Consider the following 23,960-nt stretch of genomic DNA (forward strand, 5'->3'; position numbering starts at 1 on the left):
TGGCTGCGAAATGAGCGGGTGTTGCTGGCTGGTTCACTTTTGGAATTTGGGTTAATGAAGGCCACGGTGCTGTGGTCAGGCGCGTTGACCCGTGGGTGATACAGTTTCTGATTATTTATGTTGGTGCATATTTAAGGCAGTGCTTGATAAAAAAACTCCATTTTTTTTATTATAGACATTTTACCACTTTTGTGGTGAATACAAAGAGACGAGTTGTTCCTTTTAATTCCGCTATATATATATATAGCGGAATTAAAAGGAACAACTCGTCTCTTTGTATTCACAGTAATGCATTCTGCTAAAACGCTCAACCAAACCACACTTTTGTGGCATTCACTGCCGTTCTACGCATAATTGTCCCATGTTCGAAAAAGTGCAACTGAGAAAAACGCGATTGAAATTTCTGTGTTTCTACGCATGATTGTCCCGTTGGTTCCTATTCGCCCTATGCGTCCCTAATTGCCCCAGTTAGCAGTGTATCACCACCACTCTGTGGTATCACTCTTATTTGTGATCCTCTTGCTAAACAACAGGTAAACACGACATAATGCTACATAAAACTAATGATTCCGTATAAGAAAATACTTGGTGGGACAATTATGCGTAGAAGTTTAACGATGGGACAAACAGACTTGATGTTGTTTTCAATGAGTTTCCGAACAAAGTACCCGATTTTATGTGTTTTTCTCAAAGTATACGACAAACTAAACTTAAAAATGTTAAAAAGTCAAAATCGTCCAAAAATGACATGGGACAATTATGCGTAGAACGGCAGTTCATGTCTTGAAAACCTCAAAAGTCCAGACCCAAATTCTGACCGAAAATCACTTCGGATAATCGAGTCATAAAAAATAGTTTATGGTTGTCTTATATTTGATTGTCAAGATAAATTATGACCTATAAACTTCTTCTGTTCGCATAAATGTCCCATATGGGCAATTCTCAGAGATTTCGGTCATTCGATTTTGTTTGTATTTTATAATCCGGCTGAAACTATTTGGTGCCTTCGTATATATTTTTTTTCAGTGTAGTCCTTACCTACAACTTTGTTCTCTCAGATATTGGTCATTCGATTTTTTTGTATTTTTTAATCCGACTGAAACTTTTTTGGTGCCTTCGGTATGCCCAAAGCATTTTGCATCATTAGTTTGTCCATATAATTTTTCATACAAATTTTGCAGCTGCCCATACAAAAACAATGTATGAAAATTCAAAAATCTGTATCTTTTGAAGGAATTTTTTGATCGATGTGGTGTCTTCGGCAAAGTTGTAGGTATGGATAAGGACTACACTGAAAAAAAAATGATAGACGGTAAAAAAATTGGTGATTTTTAATTTCACTATTTGTCACTAAAACTTGATTTGCAAAAAAAAAAACACTATTTTTATTTTTTTTATATGTTTTAGAGAACTTTTCAGAAATTTCCAGAATGGGCAAAAAGTCTTCGACCGAGTTATGATTTATTGAATCAATACAGATTAAAAAAATGAAATATTGGTCGCAACAATTTTTGAACTTCAGTTTTTGATGTAAAATCGAATTTGCAATCAAAAAGTACTTCAGTGAAATTTTGATAAAGTGCACCGTTTTCAAGTTATAGCCATTTTTAGGTAACTTTTTTGAAAATAGTCGCAGTTTTTCATTTTTTTAAATTAGTGTTCATGTTTGCCCACCTTTGAAAAAAATATTTTTGAAAAGCTGAGAAAATTCTCTATATTTTGCTTTATTGAACTTTGTTGATACAACCCTTAGTTGCTGAGATATTGCCATGCAAAGGTTAAAAAAACAGGAAAATTGATGTTGCCTAAGTCTCACCCAAACAACCCACAATTTTCTAATGTCGATATCTCACCAACTAATGGTCCGATTTTCAAAATTAAAATATGAAACATTTGTGAAATTTTCCGATCTTTTCGAAAACAATATTTAAAAAAATTAAATCAAGGCTAATTTTTCAAAAGGGCTAAATATTTAATATTATGCCCTTTCAAAATGTTAGTCTTGATAAAAAAAATTGAAAATATTGTTTTCGAAAAAATCGGAAAATTTTACGAATGTTTTATATTTTAACATTGTGAATCGGACCATTAGTTGCTAAAATATCGACATTACAAAATAGTGGGTTGTTCGGGTGAGACTTAAAAAACTTCAATTTTCCTGTTTTTAAATCTTTGCATGGCAATATCTCAGCAACTAAGGGTTGTATCAACAAAGTTCAAAAAAGCAAAATATTTAGAATTTTCTTAGCATTTCAAAAATATTTTTTTCGAAAGTGGGCCCACATGTGTACCTTTTCACAAAATGAAAAACTGCGACTATTTTCAAAAAAAAAAAATGTCACCTAAAAATGTATTTAGCTTGAAACCGGTTCAAATTTGATTTTACATCGAAAAATGAAGTTGAAAAATTTTGCGACAAATATTTCGATTTTTTTGACAAAATCAGTATTGATTCAAAAATTTCTGAAAAGTTGGCATTTAATGTCCCCTAAAAAATATAAAAATATTTAAAAAAATAAAAATAGTGTTTTTTTTGCAAATCAAGTTGTAGTGATTAAAAGTTCAATAAAAAATCACCAAAATTTGTTTTACCGTGTATCATTTTTTTTAGTGTAGTCCTTAGCCATACGTACAACTTTACCGAAGACACCAAATCGATCAAAAAATTCCTTCAAAAGGTACAGATTTTTGAATTTTCGTCTATTATTTTTGTATGGACAGCTGCCAAATTTTTATGGAAAATTATATGAACAAACTAATGATGCAAAATTGCTTCTTTGGGCATACCGAAAGCACCAAAAAAGTTTCATTCGGATTAAAAAATACAAAAATTAAAATTAAAGAAAAAAGACCGATTCCTCTCTTATTTTTGATTGTCAAGATCACTTTTTATTTAGAATTCTTAAAATCAGGATGGCGACCAAAATGGCGGAAATTTAAACATCACAACCATTTAGAAGCAAGAAAATAAAAAAATGTTTTTTTTTTTTATTAATTATTTGATTATCCGAAGTCGTATTTAAACCTTCGGATAATCGAGGCTTCGGATATTAAGGCTTTGGAAGGCATCATCCACAATCGGCCATTTGGCGGCCATGTTTGTTTTAAAAAATCATTCAAATCTTGATTCAGAATGTTTCAATCAAAAAAAGGTTTTATTTATGTTATTTGTAGAAGCAATTTACATAGAAAAAAAAAGTTACACAGAAAAAAAAAGTTGAATTTTGGAATGTTGAAAATTTGGTAGGTTGAATATTACCTCTTTTTTTGAGTAATATTACATGAAAAATGTGTAAAAATGTGAACCTGATGAATATTCATCAAAAACTGATGAAAATTCATCATTTTCTGGGGGAAAATTTATCATTTTTTTGACACAAAATCTGTCAAAATTTCCTGATGAATATTACCATCATTTTTTTTTCGGTGTATTCTTTCATTCCAATTTACTATTTTTGGACCCTGAATTCAGAACCATCATTGACAGTCATTGCCCGAACAGTGAAGGACACCACCTACCACCTTAAGGTCTGAAATGTATTAGGGATAATTTAAAAATAGATTTTTTAGGGAGTTGAACGGAATTTCACGATAGTTTCATGTTTTGTCACCGAAAACCGGAAGCTTAGTTGTTGAGTCATATGTTTGTTTAGAAAAATTGGCAACATTGCCAAATGAATTTTGACCAACTTGTGCCATGACTCAACATGTGGCATTTTTAACATCAAAAACAAATCCAAAAACAAGAATATTCTAAAATGGTTATTTTGCGCGATCAATTTTTGTGTCTGAAAAGTCAAATTAAAAAAAGGGTATTTTTTAGAAGGTAGAACTATCCTTTCTAAGAAAACCAAATCAATGAGATAATCCGTTCTCAACATACATAATTTTGAGGTATTTTAAAAGCCTTTTTGTATGGACAGCTGCCAAAATTGTATGAAAATTTTGTAAAAATTTAAGAGTCAAATTATAAAAAAATGATTTTGAAAAAATAGTTAACAAATGTTTAGATGTTAAATTCAACTACACTCAAACCTCGATGGTTTGACACTAACTGTTGTCAAACGAACGGGGTCACTTTATAGTTTGACACCCCTTTTACACGGTGTTCACACACACTACCAAACGTTTGTTTTAATAGTGTGCGTGAACGCCGTGTAAAAAGTGACAGTTCGTCACTTTTTAGTTTAACATTGTGAAATCAACGGGGTTCAAACTAAAAAGTGTCAAACGAAAAAGTGACCAACCACCGGGGGTTGAGTGTATTTTGCACAAATTTGCTGTTAATAAGCTCCGAACGTGACAGGATCGGTCATCATTCAATGCATTCTTGTAATTTCTTGACAATGGCTTACATTCACCAAACATCAAAAAAACACACATAATGGATCAGCTGAACTTGATCTACATTTACTTCGCGCACGCCTTGCGAACGTGTTTGGGCTTCAAAAAATACAAATCATAAAATTGAGCGATCTCTTAACTCGCTGATCCGAATGCAAATTAACATGCGTCGACACTCTCGGCTGAACTTGGCAGGTTCCAACAACGTGAATCGAAAACCAAAACAACATTAAAAATAAAACTCCAAAATACGACTCGAAAAGTTCGATGGTGTTGGTTTCGACAAAGATCGCGCGATTTTCTTCTTCTTGCTGCTAGTGTGTGTGTGCCCTCGCGGTTATTTAAATGTTGACCTTAAAACACTTTTGCGTTTCTTCTTTGGCCTCTTCGGACGACGACGAAAGTGCAACAATGCGACGACGATGTGGTCACATCGCCGGCCGTTGCAGTCACCGGCCATTCGCCTCTCACCGGTTTTGCGTTGGCCGGTTGGCTGGTATTGTTTGGCCGGACGACCTTCTGAGCGCGCTGAGGCAATTCGTCACAGTAGAATGAAGTGTTCAAGTTGCGGCACCCGATCTGCAGCAGCTTCTTGCAGCAGTCGTGGGAGCTTTTGGACGCGATCGTGTAATTTGAGTAGTGGGACAAATTAGTACGGCCATAAATCAGTGTTTTTTTTGTCATAATCGTATTTTAAGGGTGCAGAGCAACCAATGAAGTTGTTGTCTTCTCATTCCAAAATTGTCAAACTTACGGACCCATTTCTGCTACAATCTGATTTTAACACATTCAAATTTTGTAGTAAAGTATTTTTTAGTCAGTAGTTTTGGGGATAAATCATATTTTATTATTATTTTGAATTTAAAGTATCACAAAATGTTTAATACACTGCAACAGTCATGCTAAAATATAAAAAAATATTAATACATTTTTCAAAATATTGGTTTTTGAAATTGTGTGCCTTTTTTAAGTGGAGCCTCCAAATTTGAAAATTTAAAAATGAAATTAAAAAAAAAGCGAAAATTTATTTTCGACCTTTGATTTCAGCCAAAAACTTGAATTAAAACTTGCAATTAACAATGAAATTTTTTTCTACGCAAAAAATTGAATTCAAAAAATTTATGTTTTCTTATTTTGTTTTTTGGGAACCAAAAAAAAAACATCTTATGCGCTTGAGTTAAGGGAGGAGAAAATCTGCTTAAATTCTCTGAAAAAGTTGATTTTTTGAAAATATCAAAAATAAGGTTGGTATAAAGTTTTTGCACCAGGGGCAAACCAAAAAAATCAAATTTCAAGCTCAACTTTAAAATTTGGAAGCAAAAAGTATTATAAAATGCTTTAAACATTATACAGTCTCTGGTTGTCAATATCCAAGGGACCGTCGAGGAAGAGAATCATCAGTTTACAGAACGATGCAAAATGAAGACTCGATTGATTTTTTTTTCTTGATACCCAGCTATGGGAGAGAATCATGGCAACGTCCATCAAACAAAAACAAACTAATGTCAAACACCCTTCAAAGCTTCGTTTCGCCAAGAAAAATGTCTATGCAAGCCATGAGAAAGTGAAATTATTGACAACCGGAAGAGATTTTTAAAGCAAACAGAATCCAAGGGACCGTCGAGGAAGAGATCCTTCAAGCAAGGGAAAATATCGAGGAATGAAGATTATTGAAGTATGGAGATTGAAGGGACTAAAGAATTCATCGATAGATGGAGAATTATTGATATCGAGAAGATCGACAGCCAAAGAGTCGACTGTACCTTTTTTTAAATTTAGAAACGAACAAAAAGTTCTTTTACGGATGCAGGGTAACCCCAATTTCAATTTTCCTGTTTTTAAACCTTGTGCATGGCAATATCTCAGCAACTAAGGGTCGTATCAACAAAGTTCAAAAGTGCAAAATATAGAGAATTTTCTCAGCTTTTCAAAAATATTTTTCAAACATGTGCACTAATTTTAAAAAATTAAAAACTGTGACTATTTTCAAAAAAGTCACCTAAAAATGGATTTAACTTGAAAACGGAGCACTTTATCAAAATTTCACTAAAGTACTTTTTGATTGCAAATTAGATTTTACATCGAAAAATGAAGTTAAAAAATTTTTGCGACCAATTTTTCGATTTTTTGAAAAAAATTAGTATTGATTCAAAGATTCATAAATCGCTCAAAGATTTTTTGCACAACCTGAAAATTTCTGAAAAGTTGGCATTTGATGTCCTCTAAAACATATCAAAAAATAAAATAAATTAAAAATAGTGTTTTTTTTGCAAATCAAGTTTAAGTGATAAAAAGTTAAATAAAAAATCACCAAAAAAATTTTACCGTTTATCATTTTTTTCAGTGTAGTCCATATCCATACCTACAACTTTGCCAAAGACACCAAATCGATCAAAAAATTCCTTCAAAAGGTACAGATTTTTGAATTTTCATACATCATTTTTGTATGGTAAGCTGCCAAATTTGTATGGAAAATTATATGGACAAACTAATGATGCAAAATGGCTTCTTTGGGCATACCGAAGGCACCAAAAAAGTTTCAGTCGGATTAAAAAATACAAAAAAAAAATCGAATGACCGAAATCTGAGAGAACTGCTCAGTTATTAAATCTCGTAGAAACTATTTTTAGAGTTTTTGTAAAGGTCCAATAAGCTATTGTGTTTCATATGTTTATTGGACTTTTTCAAATTAAACTCTACACGGAGAAAAAAGAGTTCCCAAAATCGTGAACAAGCGTTCATGAAAATGGGAACCATGAACAAAGTGTTCAAATCCCATGGTACGATTTCCAAAAACGTACCATGGGATTTGAACACTTTGTTCGAGGTTCCCATTTTCATTAACGCTTGTTCACGATTTTGGGAACTCTTTTTTTCTCCGTGTAGATTTGTTTCATGTTTCCATTTCATTCTCTTTTATCATTGTCTTTTTTTCAATTGAAGATTAATTGAACATTATTTCATTTTTTTAATCAGTTAGAAAGTTGTTAAACTATTCCTTTGAACACAAAACCGTTTGAATTGGATTTGAAAGTTAAGTTTTCCGATTTACAGATTTAACCCTTTCAGGCCTGATGGGTCATATATGACCCATACCGAAATTCGGTTGTATAAAATCACACAGTGCTAAAAACATGCAACATTTGGCACCACTTCGATTCCTTTGGATCTCCTTTGGGATGATCTAGGTCCTCCAAAGTCTCCTGGAATACAGATCTTAGAGTCTACCACCGTAACAACACGATTCTATCAAGTTTCCGATTATGGTTCATATTCAGTGATGTGATGTCCATGGGACCCTCACTGAATATGAATCATAATCGTAAACTTGGTAGAATCTTGTTGTTATGCCGGTAGACTCCAGGATCTGTATCCTTGGACACTTTGGAGGACCTAGAACATCCCTAAAGTGGTCCACATAGCTCATAGTGTTTCCAAAGGGTCCCAGGGACATCACTGAATATGAACCATAATCGGAAACTTGGTAGAATCTTGTTGTTATGGCGGTAAACTCCAAGATCTGTATTACAGAACACTTTGGAGGACTCAGAACGTCTAATAATGAAATGTAATTTTTTTGCCTGTTTCTGCTTAATCATGTAAAAAATATAACTACTGATATCAAAATTTTAGAATAACACAGCTCAGAAAAAATCAGGCCTGAAAGGGTTAAACTTTATCTAAATTTTTTGTCTTTCCTCATAAAATGGATATTAAAATAATAGGCTTCAGATTTTTTTTATTACACTAACAGAAAAATAATGCATATGCACGGTGCGTTTCCTGGAACAAATTTAAGATGAACCCCGCCTACTGAGTTTTTTTTTATGATAATGATAAAATAATTTCAATAAATTTCATCAAAATTTTATGTAAGTTTTATGTTTCAGCTAAATGTTTTCATCCTTAAAAATAAAACAGTAGGCAGTTTTCTATGTTTGAATGGGAATTAAATTCACAAATTTTGGAGAAAGTCACTTTTTATTATACGAAATTGGGTATACCTCTGCTTATATTGAACCAAAATTGATATATTTTATGAAAATTGTTCAGAAAACTGTTCTCTACAATGTGATCGATTCGAAATTATTTTAAAATATTTTAATGATTGAAAAAAAATTGGGAACCTTTTGGGTAATAAATAGTTTTTAAATGAAATACTCTAAGTTAAGCGATGGTTTAAGCTCGAATTTGTTTCCGGGCAATCTGTTGCTGTATTTTCATGATAAATTGTACAAAAAAAAGATTTTTATTTGATCGCTTTGAGGTTTCCAGCTTGAATGTTGGGGTTATTTCAAAAAAAGCTAGAAATCAGCATCGTCTTTCATGGTGCCAAATATCAGACTTGTCGAATTTTTTATCTTAACGTTCTCGGAAAAATACACCGTGATACACGCAAACGAGAAATCCGCGAAAGAGGCCCTCCCAAATCAAATTGTGCATTGTCCCAGTCAAATCGTACGGAAATCCCTCACGTTCAAAGCGAACTTTGTAATTCACGCATACTATTGCAAGAAAAGCTTAAATTATTTCAGTTTTATTTCATAAACACCATACCAAACACCAAACAAGTCGGTGATGTGAACATGTATGCGTGCTTGCTTATTTCAGTCAACCAGGATAAATTTATCTAACAGGTAGGCGCTGAATTAACTTGACTCTAAGCAATTATTTATTGTTTAAATGTGAAAATGTGAAAATGTCAAAATGTCAAAATGTCAAAATGTCGAAATGTCGAAATGTCAAAATGTCAAAATGTCAAAATGTAAAAATGTCAAAATGTCAAATATGTAATTAAATCAACAAAACGTTTTGTAAACTAAAAAACTAGATTTTTGTTGAATCAAATCTAACAAAAAGTTCTACACAACAACAAAACACTTTTGTGGAGTTTTATCGTGTTTATCAAAGTACTAACTTTTTGTGTTTGGTGTTTGTGTGCCAAAAAAAAGTATGCATGTTTGCAGTTTTAATTAACTGCCCTTAAGTGCATCGTTGTCCCATGTGAAATGAGAAATTTTGTAATTTTAGGGTTATTCGGAATACAATTTCTTTTGAAACTAAATTTAAAAAAGTTCCTTTTTGAAGTTATATTTTGCTTTTTTCGTGGTTTATGGATGACCAATTATCAACTAGAAATTTTCCTCAAGTGTGGGTGTGTGTGGTGTGGTCCAATCCAATACCCGCTAACCGGTAGCGATATTATGGGAAAGTATAGTTTGTATCAGACTTTGTATATGCCGTATGCTGATACAACTTATCTCAGTCCCGGGTATTAGGTGGTGATAGCCCTCGCGCTGCTTCCAACGACCCGTTTCAGAATGACAGAGCTCCTTGCGGTCCAATTCCGAGGTCGCTGGGCATTGTTCGGCCCCGCCTAAACATAGAAGCAAGCATCTGAAGGAAACTCGATCTATATTTAGACTTCCAATCCCCTCAGGCAAATCAGGGATCAGCGCGTAATTAATATGAGAAAGAGATAACATGTTTCAACACTACGGATCAATTCACTGCTAGAGTGTTAACCTTCTAATGGCCGACTGCTTAGCGTCCCAGACCACCAATCTGGGGGTGTGAGTTCGAATCCCACCTGATTCATTTTCGTTTTTGTTCATATTCAAAGTTTAAATTCCTGATTCCAAATTTCAAAGGTACCGGCCGGGATTTGATCCCTGAACCTTCTGCTTGTGAGGCAGAAGCCGTAACCATTAAGCCACGGAGCCAGTTAACTAGAAATTTTCCTCAAGTTCAGCAAAAAGACAAAATCCGACAACATGTTTAAATAGAAAAAAAAAATTGCAGGTTAAAAAATATTAAGAGGCAAATTCCTTAAAAAAAACTAGCATAACCACATGCATCGAAAGCAAAAGTGATTGTTCCACCAGTCAGTGTGTGGATCAAAATACCGGCAAAAAGCACACACAATCAAACCCGAAGCAGCGATAATCGCCGAAACTGTCAAGGACAGGTGCGCGCTTGGAGAAGGAGCCTTCGCGACGACGACGTGAGATGCCGAAAACGACGTGACGAGATACTCAATGATTTGGTTAAGAAGAAGATGTAGATGAAGCAAACAACAACAAAACAACTTCAGTCAGAGTGATATTGGTGTAAGCTTGACCCAGATTGCGTTCATTGGACTGTGTTGACTTTTGGAAGTCGGGGTTTTTCCTCCACTAAGTAGTTGTTAATTGAATAATTAAGGTGAGTAATTGCAAGTGACTGAACATTTGGACCAAATTTAGACATTTAACACTGTACTTAATCTTTAACTTACCCCAATTGAAATATAAAGTCAAAAGTCAAGCTCTACACCGAGACATGCCATTTTTATTACGAACCGACGTAATTCAAACTCTTCACGCAAGATGACAATAAATAACTTTACATCACACGGAAAAGAAGCAAACTATTTTCAGATACATTAGGTGCAATTTACACGGCATTGTGGTTTTTTTTTATTGTTGCTTCATATCTTCAGACTCATGCAACAAAGGCATACAGAAAAAAAAACAAACGTCAAAACACCCTCCGCAAACAATCATCAACACTAATCGTAAATTAGGCAGATCGTCTGCCGGGGGAGTGTTGATTTAGTTTGTTTGCCGCAGAAAACGCGCGTCACAGCTCGCGAAGCGTGGTAAACGATGATAATTCGATTTAACCCGAAATGGTGTGGAAACACCTTAAAACGCCATTGCAACTCATTGACAAGTATTTTTGTTGCATGTAAGGTCGTTGCAATATTGTTTGAAGTTTACGTCCCTCGACTCTAACCAAAGATCAAAGGGGTGAAAATTATTGACTGAATTGAATTACATTTGAATAAAAAACTAACTTAATCCAACTATGTGGTTGATGCCTTCCTCACTTCTTACCAACAATGGGTAATATGAGTGGTTTGGACACATATTTCAGCAGGTTGCCAGATCTTCAATGTTGTGAACTCGTTGGAAAGATTTTTCGATTACCTAACCAACGATGGGTCGGATGATGGATCCGGACATTGTTTACATACATTTAAGTGAGATCCGGCTACAAAAATGTACATAAATATCACTTAAGTGATTATAACTCGAGACAGGGTTGCCAGATTATCAATGTTTTGGACTCGTTGGAAAGGTCTTTCAATTACACACACACACACACACACACACACACACACACACACACACACACACACACACACACACACACACACACACACACACACACACACACACGCACACACATTTAGTATTTGAAACGTTTCTTTCCTTTTTAGATTAAAAAAATAATATTTTACTAAAAAAATATCGTTTTCACGAAAAAATAAATTATTGCTTAAATGATAAACAGTTAATTTTCTATATTTTTAAGGACAACTTTTTTACAATTGTATATCAGTTTTTTTTGTACGTTTATATATTTATTTCTCAATAAATTATGTTGTTGCAGCCATAAGACGAATCCCAAGCCTTATTTTGTACTTTCCAAATATAATATGAAAACAAAGGTTTTGAATAAAACTTACTTAAATCTTATGCCTCGTGGTGTTTAAGTCGCTTTGGCGGTTATGTGGTAGTAGAATCAACTAATTGCATTGCTAGCAACAATTCCTCATTCTGGAAATAATCAAAATTGTAAAAAATACGACCGTACGAGCGACCTACCTTCCCCTAATTTAGCTGCGTGTAAAAATTCTGGGTGTTGTAATTTTTTAATTGCATAAAATAATTTTATGTAATTTTACGTCCTGAAATATGTAGCCCATCAGTATGGGTAACCTACTTGACCGAAATGTCAAGCTGATATATGCGTTTATCTTTTTCTTTCTTCATCGATCTGATGGCCGAGTGGGCTAAGGCGCCAGTCCTTACTGTAGGTGCTGGGTATGAAACCCGTCGGTTGCAACTTTTTTTTGTGTTTGCAAAAATTGTACATGCAGTGTGTAATATTAAGTGTTTATTCTGACGACATGCACATCACGCTTTTGCGTGCGATTATACTATCGGATTTTTTGCTGTGCATGTTTCCCAAGAGACTATTTTCTGGAAAAATAATTTCAATGGTTTCTGCATCTTGTTTTTTTTATTTATGTTGCAGATAATTATGTAAAGAGCCTAGTTTTTTTTAAATTTTTGAATTTTTATAAACTCGGCACTACTTCAAAAAAAATCACTGCAAAATTCATCTTCATTTAAAACAGAACTTTTAGGGGCCTTCCCTGTGACCAAAGAAGCCTTTTTGTGTAATCTGTTCACCCATACAAGTTTACATACAATTTTAGCAGCTTTCCGTACAAAAATGGTCTGTAAATATTCGCAAATCTGTATCTTTTGAACTTTCTGATCGGTTTGGTGTCTTCGGCAAAGTTATTGGTATTGGTATTGATGAGGACGTTTTTGCTGATCAACATTTGTTTAAATCAATTTCTTTAATTTATCATTATTTAATTTTTGATTTTTTTACTTGCGACTTTTGAGCCATAGAAAAGTATGGAGAAAAAAAAAACAGAAATTTCACTCGAAAAGAATTTAGCCTTTAGATTTTAATGTAAAATCCAGTTTTCAGTTGAAAAGTACTCGACAGATTAAAAAAAGTGGTTTTGTTTAACAAAGTGAATTTTTTTCAAGATATAACCACTTGAAGTTCAATTTTAACTGAAAAAATCCTATCTATCAATTTTTAAAAACAGTGTCCATGATTGTCCATTTCCAATAAATTTACATTGAACTATTCCGATAAGATTAGAGAACTTTGAGAAATTTTCTGATCTCTTAGAATTTTGGTACCATTTGAAAAAGGCATATTGGATATTTGAAACTTTTTTTTTCTTTTTTCAAAAAATGCCCTCTAAAATATATTAAAAAAATCAAAAATAAAAAATACGGATTTTGGGAAATTGGGTTTAAGTGAAAAAAGTTGATTAAAAAATTAAAAATTATTTTCCGTGCACGACGTTTTTATTCCGACTTTCCAAGCTACGAAATTATGAAAATAAAATCGTTGGCAAGCCTAGAAAAGCAATCCTACAATGTAAGTAAAACTTAAATTGCAATCTGAAAGACATAAATTTATGGTTTGTTTTTAATTTCGAAATTCCGAAAATATTTTTTCCCAAGAGGACGAACAAATTCCACAATGGATTAACTTCTTGACGTTGAAAATCGGAACAATATATTCCAAGATATCGTTAATTAAAAAATAAGAACTATGAAAAAAATATCTTTTCTAACTGTAGTTCTTTGAAAAGCCATATGAAAAATTTAAACAAAACTGCAAAGAATTTTCTCTGCTTTACATAAAGGTTTTTCAAAGATAAGCAAAGATGAACAGTATTTTGAAAATATAGGAAAAAAGATTTTTTAATTTAACTTGAAAGCAAAACAGTGCCCTTCAACAAAATTTCATTCGGTTTCTTTTCGATTGCAAATTAACTTTATCGTCTGAAAATTATTTCGTTTTTTTAGTGGAGTCTATAAGCTTTTTAAAAAAACATAATTATTAAAGAAAATCATGAAAAGTTCAATAAAAAATTCGGGATATGTTTCCATGAATCCATTTTTTTTTGCTGAAAGCAATATCTATAACTTAACCGAAGACACTAAATCGATTAGATAATCCGTTTTCACTATACAATCCAGACTCGACTATCCGAAGCCTCGATTATCCGAAGTTTCGATTATCCGAAGTTCGTTTATCCGAACTTCGGAAAATCGAATCACGAACAAAAAAAAATGTTATTTTCTTTTTCTTGTTTTAAACATCAAATTCGAGTTCTGCAACCCCATTTTAGTCAAATTTGAATAGTTGATGATAATAAATTGCATTTTTTTTTTCAATATTTCAACATCGCCATATTGGCCGCCATCTTGGATTTAAAAGTTTCAAATCACTTTAACCTAGTTTAAACTCGACAATAAAAAATTAGGCAACGAAAAAAAAATTTTGTCGTGATTCGATTATTTGAAGTTTTGATTATCCGAAGTGAAATTTTTCCGAGGCTTTCGGATAATCGAGTCTGGACTGTATGAATTTTCAAATATTTCCAAAGCCCCCAAATTTGGAGTCTTATATAGAGAAACCAGTGTTACAAAATGGCTTTTTTGGAAATAAGGAATCGATGGACAAAGTTTCATCAAAATTAAAAAAAAAAAAAGAAAAGTTGATTTGCAAAAACTTAGAGAATTGCTCGATAAAATCATACTGAATCGGTTCTTCAAAAGATTTTTTCTGTTCAAGGCTTTCTCACCCAAAAAACCACCAAGTTCAAGGTCAACGTACACGGTTCAACCCCCCGGTTGCATCATTTCGTGAGTCATTACCGTGCGCTCTGACCTGGGTGGGTGGTCGGCGGCGATCATCTGCACGCCAGCACCACCTACCTGGCCGCGACCAGTCTGAATTTGAAATAATGAGCAACATTGTGCACTGTTTTCCTGCGCGGTCAGACCCCGTGAAATGAGTCATTCGTGGCAGAGTCGGCAATCACAACAAAAACATAATGCAACGGAACCACATGCTGTGGAAAAGTGTAGCATTAAATGCATGCGAGTTTGGCAGGAAGTTGGAAGTGTTGGAGTTGGGAATTGTTTTGAAATGGAAAGTAATTTAATGTTTTGAAGAGCTCATTTAGAGAAAATATTTTAACACGGTAGTAGCTAAAATCGTTCTACATCGAAGTAACCCATTTTGTACACAATTTTCATTTGAACAAGAAGAGCAGTCAAATGGCAGTCCCAGCCGGAAAATCGGTTATTACGAAAATATTTTGGGCCAATTCGTTCCGGCCATTTTCCAGTTCTCCGTCACAAACTCCAATCAACCTCAAATTAGAAAATCCAATAATCCCTCAAAATGGGACATCAATTCCGGCAACCAACGTGACCGCAAACGATCCTGGGCTGAACGTGAGAACCATCTCCTTGGAACCACTACCAGCCGTTCCAGAACAACCCACGAACACTCAGCAACCGCCCCTCCAGGAGTCCCATCTCTTCGGCCTGGGAGTTCCGCTGGACGTAACGGCCTCCACCAGCAGTGCCTACACCGACGTCGAGAAGAGCATCGGAAACGACGGCCGGGGCAGCATCGTCGGGTACGACATCTTCCAAGAGCTGGAGGAGCGACTGCAGGAGGTTCTCTCGCGGAACGATGCCGGACCGGCGGCGGCGATCAAGATTCAGGACAAGCCAGGCAGCGAGTCGGAACCGTCGTCGTCGGGCAAGGAAAAGGACATCAAGAAGGTCAACAAGGTGAACGCGGCGCTGGAGAGTATCAACCGGTTCCTGAGCTTCTATCTGTTCCGCTCGACGCTGTATCCGAAGCGGTGGTAAATTTGTTGTGGAATAAATGTAATTTCTTTGTTATGTGAAAATGAGTTTTAAAATTGATCACTTTCCATGTAAACATTCCAACGCCCAAGGCTCCAAAAATGTTGGAACGGTAACTTCAACTCGCTGGTCCTCGGGTATAACTCAACCAAACAAGATGATTCTTCTTTCCAGTGATTTGTTAGGATGTCTAGATGATTCTAGAAACTTGCAGAACTTACTTTGATCAAATCTGTATTTTTTTTGGCAATCATTGATTAATGACGATTTCCATAACTTTACAAGGAATGGGATAATTGTTATGGCCTATCTACAATCACTTTACTTAGAATAGTTAAGCTGCGTAGAACAGATAAATTGCTTAGAAATAGTACGTAACTTACTGTCGTCATCTACAATCAACTTAGCAAACTTGCTGGGCTGTTATACGTTGCTATGCAGTTGTTTGTTTACCTTTGATATAGAAACGTCAACTTGCCGTAGGTTTTGAAATTTTCCAAACCATACGTCAAGTCACCAATTTGCTTGCTTTATCATTGTGGAAGATCAGATTCCTTTGCATGGATTCAAATTCCTACGCTAAGTACAATTTTCTAAGTAAAGTGATTGTAGATAGGCCATTACCAAAAGGAATCAGCATATGTAGGGCACTATTCTAAACAAATTGTAGAAGGAATTTTGTCAAAATATTGAAAGCGACGCAAAATTTATATCTTTGAACGAAAAATCATGACAATGATGGAAGTCTTCACGTTAATAGTTGTTCAGTCCAAAACCCCCAATTTCCATAAAGCTTGGGATTTTTCACCTCCACACTATGGTACATTGGGTGGCCTAGACCTTTTCCAAATATTTTTTTGGTATTTTTTTTTCTCGAAAGTAATCATTCTAACTGAGAAAAATCCAAATTTTCAAAGCTCTAAGTTTGTTCATTACGGAGATACGCAAGCTGAAAGTAAAAAAATGGGGTAAAAAACTAGCGTATTTCGTAAAAAAAACTGAAAATTATTGACTTTGAAAAATATTTGCAACGGCCTTTTTATAAACAATTAGTGTGAAATTGAAAAAAAAATCATATTTTGGTCTGGATATTCATTTTTGGTTGTGAAAATAGTAGAACAATAAAATGAATTAAAATTTGTATTCAGCAAATCTCAGCATTAAATTGGCATTTAAGGAAAAAATATTATAATTTGAATTACCAGGTCCGCAAAATGCCTAGTGCTTTACATTTTTTCTCTATTATTTTATTTTTTTGAAAAACTGGATATATTTACGTATATTTTCGATTTTAAATAAAAAAAATAAATCTCATATCAAATTATTTATAATCAAACACCGGCATCAAGGGCAAATACGTACAAATGTAACGAATAAATACAGCTATTAAAGCAAAAAATATTTGCATGACGTTTTGGACTACTTCGGTTGAAACAGTAACAGAACAAAACAATTTGTACTTCCAAATGTATTGCTCTAAAATCTCCTGTACCTATTTAGACTGTAATTCTGATTTTCCCTCGGTTGGCGGTAGTAACTTGAAGATAATTTGTAAAATATGTTTTATATAAAACAATGAATTCAAAACTTATCTAAAATTTTACATTGACTGGTATCATTTTATTTATTGTCGTTGTTTGTTTTCTAGCTGAGCAGTTCTCTAGGATTTCGGTCATTCGATTTTTTTTTGTATTTTTTAATCCGACTGAAACTTTTTTGGTGCCTTCGGTATGCCCAAAGAAGCCATTTTGCATCATTAGTTTGTCCATATAATTTTCCATACAAATTTGGCAGCTGTCCATACAAAAATGATGTATGAAAAAATCTGTATCTTTTGAAGGAATTTTTTCATCGATTTGGTGTCTTCGGCAAAGTTGTAGGTATGGATATGGAAAAACACTGGAAAAAATAATACACGGTAAAAAAATTTGGTGATTTTTATTTTTTTATCACTAAAACTTGATTTACAAAAAAACACTATTTTTATTTTTTTATTTTTGATATGTTTTAGAAGGCATAAAATGCCAACTTTTCAGAAATTTCAGGTTGTGCAAAAATCACTGACCGAGTTATGAATTTTTAATCAATACTGATTTTTCAAAAATCGAAATTTTGGTCGTAAAATTTTTCAACTTCATTTTTCGATGTAAAATCAAATTTGCAATCAAAAGTACTTTACTGAAATTTTGATAAAGTGCACCGTTTTCAAGTTATAGCCATATTTAAGTGACTTTTTGAAAATAGTCGCAGTTTTCATTTTTAAATTAGTGCACATGTTTGCCCAGTTTTGAAAAAATATTTTTGAAAAGCTGAGAAAATTCTCTATATTTTGCTTATTTGGACTTTGTTGATACGACCTTTAGTTGCTGAGATATTGCAATGCAAAGGTTTAAAAACAGGAAAATTGATGTTTTCTAAGTTTCACCCAAACAACCCACCATTTTCTATCGTCAATATCTCAGCAACTAATGGTCCGATTTTCAATGTTAATATATGAAACATTTGTGAAATTTTCCGATCTCTTCGAAAAAAATATTTTTGGAATTTTCAAATCAAGACTAACATTTCACAAAGGCCAAACATTCAATATTACGCCCTTTTAAAATGTTTGTCTTGATTTGAAAATTCCAAAAATATTTTTTCGAAAAGATCGGAAAATTTCACAATTGTTTCATATATTAACATTGAAAATCGGACCATTAGTTGCTGAGATATTGACGATAGAAAATGGTGGGTTGTTTGGGTGAAACTTAGAAAACATCAATTTTCCTGTTTTTAAACCTTTGCATTGCAATATCTCAGCAACTAAAGGTCGTATCAACATAGTCCGAATAAGCAAAATATAGAGAATTTTCTCAGCTTTTCAAAATATTTTTTCAAAACTGGGCAAACATGTGCACTAATTTAAAAATGAAAAACTGCGACTATTTTCAAAAAGTCACTTAAATATGGCTATAACTTGAAAACGGTGCACTTTATCAAAATTTTAGTAAAGTACTTTTGATTGCAAATTTGATTTTACATCGAAAAATGAAGTTGAAAATTTTACGACCAAAATTTCGATTTTTGAAAAATCAGTATTGATTAAAAATTCATAACTCGGTCAGTGATTTTTGCACAACCTGGAAATTTCTGAAAAGTTGGCATTTTATGTCTTCTAAAACATATCAAAAAAAAAAAAATTAAAAATAGTGTTTTTTGTAAATCAAGTTTTAGTGATAAAAGTTAAATAAAAAATCACCAAATTTTTTTACCGTGTATTATTTTTCCAGTGTAGTCCGTATCCATACCTACAACTTTGCCGAAGACACCAAATCGATCAAAAATTCCTTCAAAAGATACAGATTTTTGAATTTTCATACATCATTTTTGTATGGACAGCTGCCGAATTTGTATGGAAAATTATATGGACAAACTAATGATGCAAAATGGCTTCTTTGGGCATACCGAAGGCACCAAAAAAGTTTCAGCCGGATTAAAAAATACAAAAATTAAAATTGAAGAAAAAAGACCGATTTCGTAGAGAATTGCTCAGCTGTTTTAGTCATGTCATATAAAATATATATAAAAGAAAAAAAATATGAAAGAATTCCAAAGTTTTTTTTGAATAGGTCCTATAAACATATGGAAAACAAAAGCTTATTGGACCTTTTCAAAAAAAAAAAAAAACTCAAGAATTATGTAATTTGATTCGCAAATAAAAAAATGATTAATCATACTGGAATCAAAAATAGTAGTTGATATAAAATTCTAAACACCACAAAGACAAAAAAATTCTTTTAGGATATTTTAAAACTGTCGTCTTTGTTTAGATTGAAGTGAGGATTATAACTATTTGATATTATTAAGCTAATTCAATGATTTTAAGCTTGAAAACATAACAAATATAATGAAACATAGATTTTATTACTGATTCAAAAATTTCCCGGGATTCCGGGAATTCCCGGGATTCTTACAAAAACCACCCTTTTTATAATATTTCAAACTCTAGTCAAATCGTTTTTTTAGCATAACTTTTGAAGTACTTTTCTAAACTTCATAATATTAACTAGGGTCTTGTGGGACCCCAAGACGGATCGAATGAGACTAAAACGGTCCAAATCGGTTCAGCCAGTCCGGAGATAATCGTGTGCATATTTTTCGGTGCACGGACTAACATCCAGACACACGCACAGACATTTGTTCAGAATTTGATTCGGGACCATCCATAAACCACGTGGACACTCAAGGGGGGGGGGGGTATGGCGATTGTCCACGCTCCATACAAAAAGTTTTTTTGTATGGACAATTGTCCACGAGGGGGTTGAGATTTCCAAAAAAGTGTCCACGTGGTTTGTGGATGGTCCCATTCTGAGTCGATAGGAATACGTGAAGGTGGGTCTACGAGGTCGAATAAAGAAGTTCATTTTTCGAGTGATTTTATAGCCTTTCCTCATTGAGGTGAGGAAGGCAAAAACAATATTTTATCTTATCTAATAAATATAATATTGAGTTTGAAAGAGATCAAACCTTTTTTGGAATTTAATTTTCAGATGAATAATCTAATTTAAATCTATGAAGACTTGCAATTTTTGTTTTATATACATGTGTACTTAAAATTTAAAATACAAATTTTAAGAATACATTTAACGCGAAAGATAAGAAATTTTTACCAATGCGTAATTTTTTTGACTTTGAAATGCTGAAATTTTTTGATAGGTGGGTAATTCTCCGCCAACTAACACGAAATCGGAAAAAGTTGCCCGAGCCCCCTTCGATTTGCATTAAACTTTTACCTTAGAGGCAACTTTTGTCCCTGCTCAATTTTTCAATATCTCGTGACGGAGGGCGGTACGACCCCTTCCATTCTGAACATTCGAAAAAAGACGTGTTTTTCAATAATTTTCAACCTGAAATGCACAGCAAAAAATCCTATGGAAAAATCGCATGCACATTACCTTTGTCTAAAAAGACACATAATATTACACACTGCATGTCCAATTTTTGTAAACACAAAAAAAAAGTTGCAATCGACGGAATTCAAACCCAGCATCAACAGTACGGACAGGTGCCTTAGCCCGCTCGGCCATCAGACCGATGCGATATGAGCTTGACATTTGGTCAAGTAGGTTTCCCATCCTGATGGGCTACATATTTCAGGGTGTAATATTACATAGAATTGTACAAAATAATGCAAAATTTATTTTACATCCAGGCTTTTACAGGCAGCTGGATTACTACTTTTTTTTGCTTTTATGTAAAATTGGGGGCCCGATTTGATGGCGTATTCAGAATTCCAAAACGTAATATTGGGACATGTTATTTTATGGGAAATTTAATGTACTTTTCTGAAATAACCCAGAAGGTTATTTTTTCATCGAGAATATTTTTTTTTATTCTAAAATTTCGTGTTTCATTTCTAATTTTTTATTTTGAAAGGTTATTTTTTTATATTGTAACAATGTTCTACAAAGTTGTAGAGTAGACATTACAAAGGGGGTTTGTTTTCAACCATCACGAGTTATCGACCTTATAGGATACTCAAAAAAAATCCAGAGTTAAAGGCTTGAGACTGATAAACAATGTCAAACGTGGTTTTCCTGAACAAATCATTAAAAATAATTAGAAAAATATTGTAATATTGGAAATCGATATTAGTAGTTTACACATTTGACTGGACTTTTCGGTGAAACGTTAAAAAAACTTTAATTGATAAAACTAACGTTTAATTATGCATATGAATCAAATAAACTGTCCGGAAGAGATTTTTTTTTCAAAGGATCATTGATATTTTGCATTTTTTTTTTTTGAAATGACATAACTTTAAAAGACATTTGGGATACCTTTTGCTTAGGAGCCTCCATAAATTACAACAATTGTGCACATTGGAGGAGAATGGGTCTAAAATTTTCAAAATAAAGTTTAATGTGTAGTTTATGGAATTTTCAATTAAATCTTAAAAAATGAAATTGTGTTTTTTTCTTGCCATCTCGCTCACAGCTAAGGGACAAAAACTAAAAAAAAAGTTAAAATACGCTATTGAAAAGAAATTCGGCATCCAAAACCCAAAACAGTGTCAAAAAGTATTACCTATTTCATCACTCTTGGATGACAGGAAAAGTTAGTATTTTCAAAACGGAATTACAAAGTGGTTATTTTTTATACCAGCAATTAAACATACAGTAAGTACTGCCTAAAAATAACAACAAAATTATACCTGCAGCAAATTAGCTCCACGTTAGTTCTTCCTTCTGCAAAGCTTCGCTGCCTTGGTCAGCTGTCCAAGCTGGGCCACGCCACACCAAGGAAAGTGAATCCGTTCGTAGCCGGTGCTGTCGCAGAAACAAGTGTGTGCCAAACGCAACGCACAGCCTTCTTCCTCTTTGCCGGTTTCGTTGAACGGGCGTAACTAAGTGGCACACTGATGGCAACCCACCAACCCACAACAATAACAAATGCAACAACAACAACAATGATGATGGCTACCGGTGTTTTGTTGTTTTTATGATTTTCCTTTTTCCTTCTCCCTTTTTCGCGGCACTTTTCACAGCTTTTCCGCAATTTTTGAAGCGGTGCACTATTTTGTAATATTTTTATTTTATTTTTGGTTTTTTCCAGACTAAAATAATACAGGGTAGGAAAATACACAGAACAAAAATGGTTAACGAACTCAGACATGAAAAGGCTAAAAATACGCCACATCGTAGTGAGTTGTACACAAAAGTAACGCGCAAAAGCGAACATTCTGTGCACCAATACAATGCAGGATTTTTCCACCCAACCGAACACACTTTTATTCTAACCTTTCTGTGTGCACGAGCGGATGTTTGCCACACACCAGAGAAAGAACACTAATACTTTGGCAGACTTGTTTAATCTGAAAAAGAAATAAATCACATTTTTCTACTACGCTCCGTGACGAAAAAGCTGGAAATTTAGCACTATATAACACTGTAAGGCACACTTGGTGTCAAATCTAGAACAATAAAGACCGACACTTTAAAAAGCAACAGACTTCAGAACACTTTGAACGACAAATCGTAAATGCCAGACGGCAGCCTAGCCCGAGTGCTTCTAGGCCTCACGTTGCACGCAAAACACGACCCACAGGACACGACACCAAGCGGTATGCCTTAAAACAGCACTAAGAACACGAGACTCGCGAAGTTGGATTGGAACCGAACCGACCGACAAACACTTGCTAACTAACGACCCCACACAAGAGCCACACACAAAAAACAGGCAGCACACTCAAATCGAACCCAGCAAAGTCGTCACCGTCCTCCCCCTTCTTCTCCTCTTTACTTCACCCCTCACGTGGTTTGTGCAACCCAGCAGCAGCAGCAGCACCCACCCAGACAGCAACAGCACCAGCAGCAGCCGCAGCTGTTCGGTCGTGCTTCGGCAAGGTAAACATCGTTCTTACGAATCTGCTCACCAACACCAACAGAGAGAGGGAATAAACGGTATTTGAATGTGTGCGCTTTGCACTGTTGCAAAATATCTTTAAGTTTTTGTAAAAACATATATAAAAATAAAAAAAAATGTTAAAAAATGTTTTAAACATCCTTAACAAATGAAAAAAAAGAATCATTAAAAATACCAATACAACTGACAAAACCAGTGAACGAATGTTTTGATCTCGACGACGACGACGACGGTGACGCCAAGGTTGAGCACGAAGCGACCGAACGAACATGAATGGAACGAGCCACCACCAATACAGCCGAACCGTTGGCTGGTTAATTTAATGAAAGGTTGTTGTGTTGTTTTTCGATTTCGACATTTATTTCGCGGTGTGGAATATTGCAACAAATGCAACACGAGCGCGGACGCCGGCGGGATTTGTGTGTTGGTTCGATGGAGTCAGAATAGTAGAATGTCGACTAATGAGCGGGATTAGCTGTGCGAGGCTAGTATGCTGCTGTTTAATTTAATTAAATGAAGTATTTTAAAATTACTTTTGGTTAGTATGGTTAAAATGTATAAATAATGCTTGTGCACTAAATATATTTCAACTTACAAAACAATCTAGCCCTTTTCTTATACAGTCCAGACTCGATAATCCAAAGTTCGATTTACCGAATGTTTGTATGAGACTTCAAATAACGAATCAAGAACAAAATAATCTTTTTTTTTTATTTTCTTTCTTTTTACATCAAATACGAGTTCTGCGACCTAATTTCAGTCAAATTTCAGTGGATTTTTATTATTTATGACCGCCATTTTGGTCGCCATCTTGGACTTAAAAATTCTAAATCACTTTAGAGTACAGTCCTGACTCGATTATCCGAAGGCTTTAGCCAAATTTTCGTTGTCTTA

The 23,960-nt window shown here is 34.0% G+C and overlaps 1 protein-coding gene and 1 long non-coding RNA gene across 2 annotated transcripts in view; both read right to left on the minus strand.

Annotated features, from left to right (window-relative positions):
* Nucleotides 1-23,960, minus strand: part of LOC6038147 (R3H and coiled-coil domain-containing protein 1) — an 85,255-nt gene that overhangs the window by 19,007 nt on the left and 42,288 nt on the right. The window lies entirely within an intron of this gene.
* LOC119768887 lies at nt 22,252-22,894 on the minus strand. Its single transcript, XR_005278284.1, has 3 exons — nt 22,654-22,894; nt 22,442-22,515; nt 22,252-22,323 (listed from the first exon to the last, which is right to left on the minus strand). It is a non-coding gene; the product is annotated as an uncharacterized LOC119768887 (long non-coding RNA).

This window comes from Culex quinquefasciatus, chromosome 3 (assembly GCF_015732765.1).
Source record: "Culex quinquefasciatus strain JHB chromosome 3, VPISU_Cqui_1.0_pri_paternal, whole genome shotgun sequence".
NCBI lineage: Eukaryota > Metazoa > Arthropoda > Insecta > Diptera > Culicidae > Culex > Culex quinquefasciatus.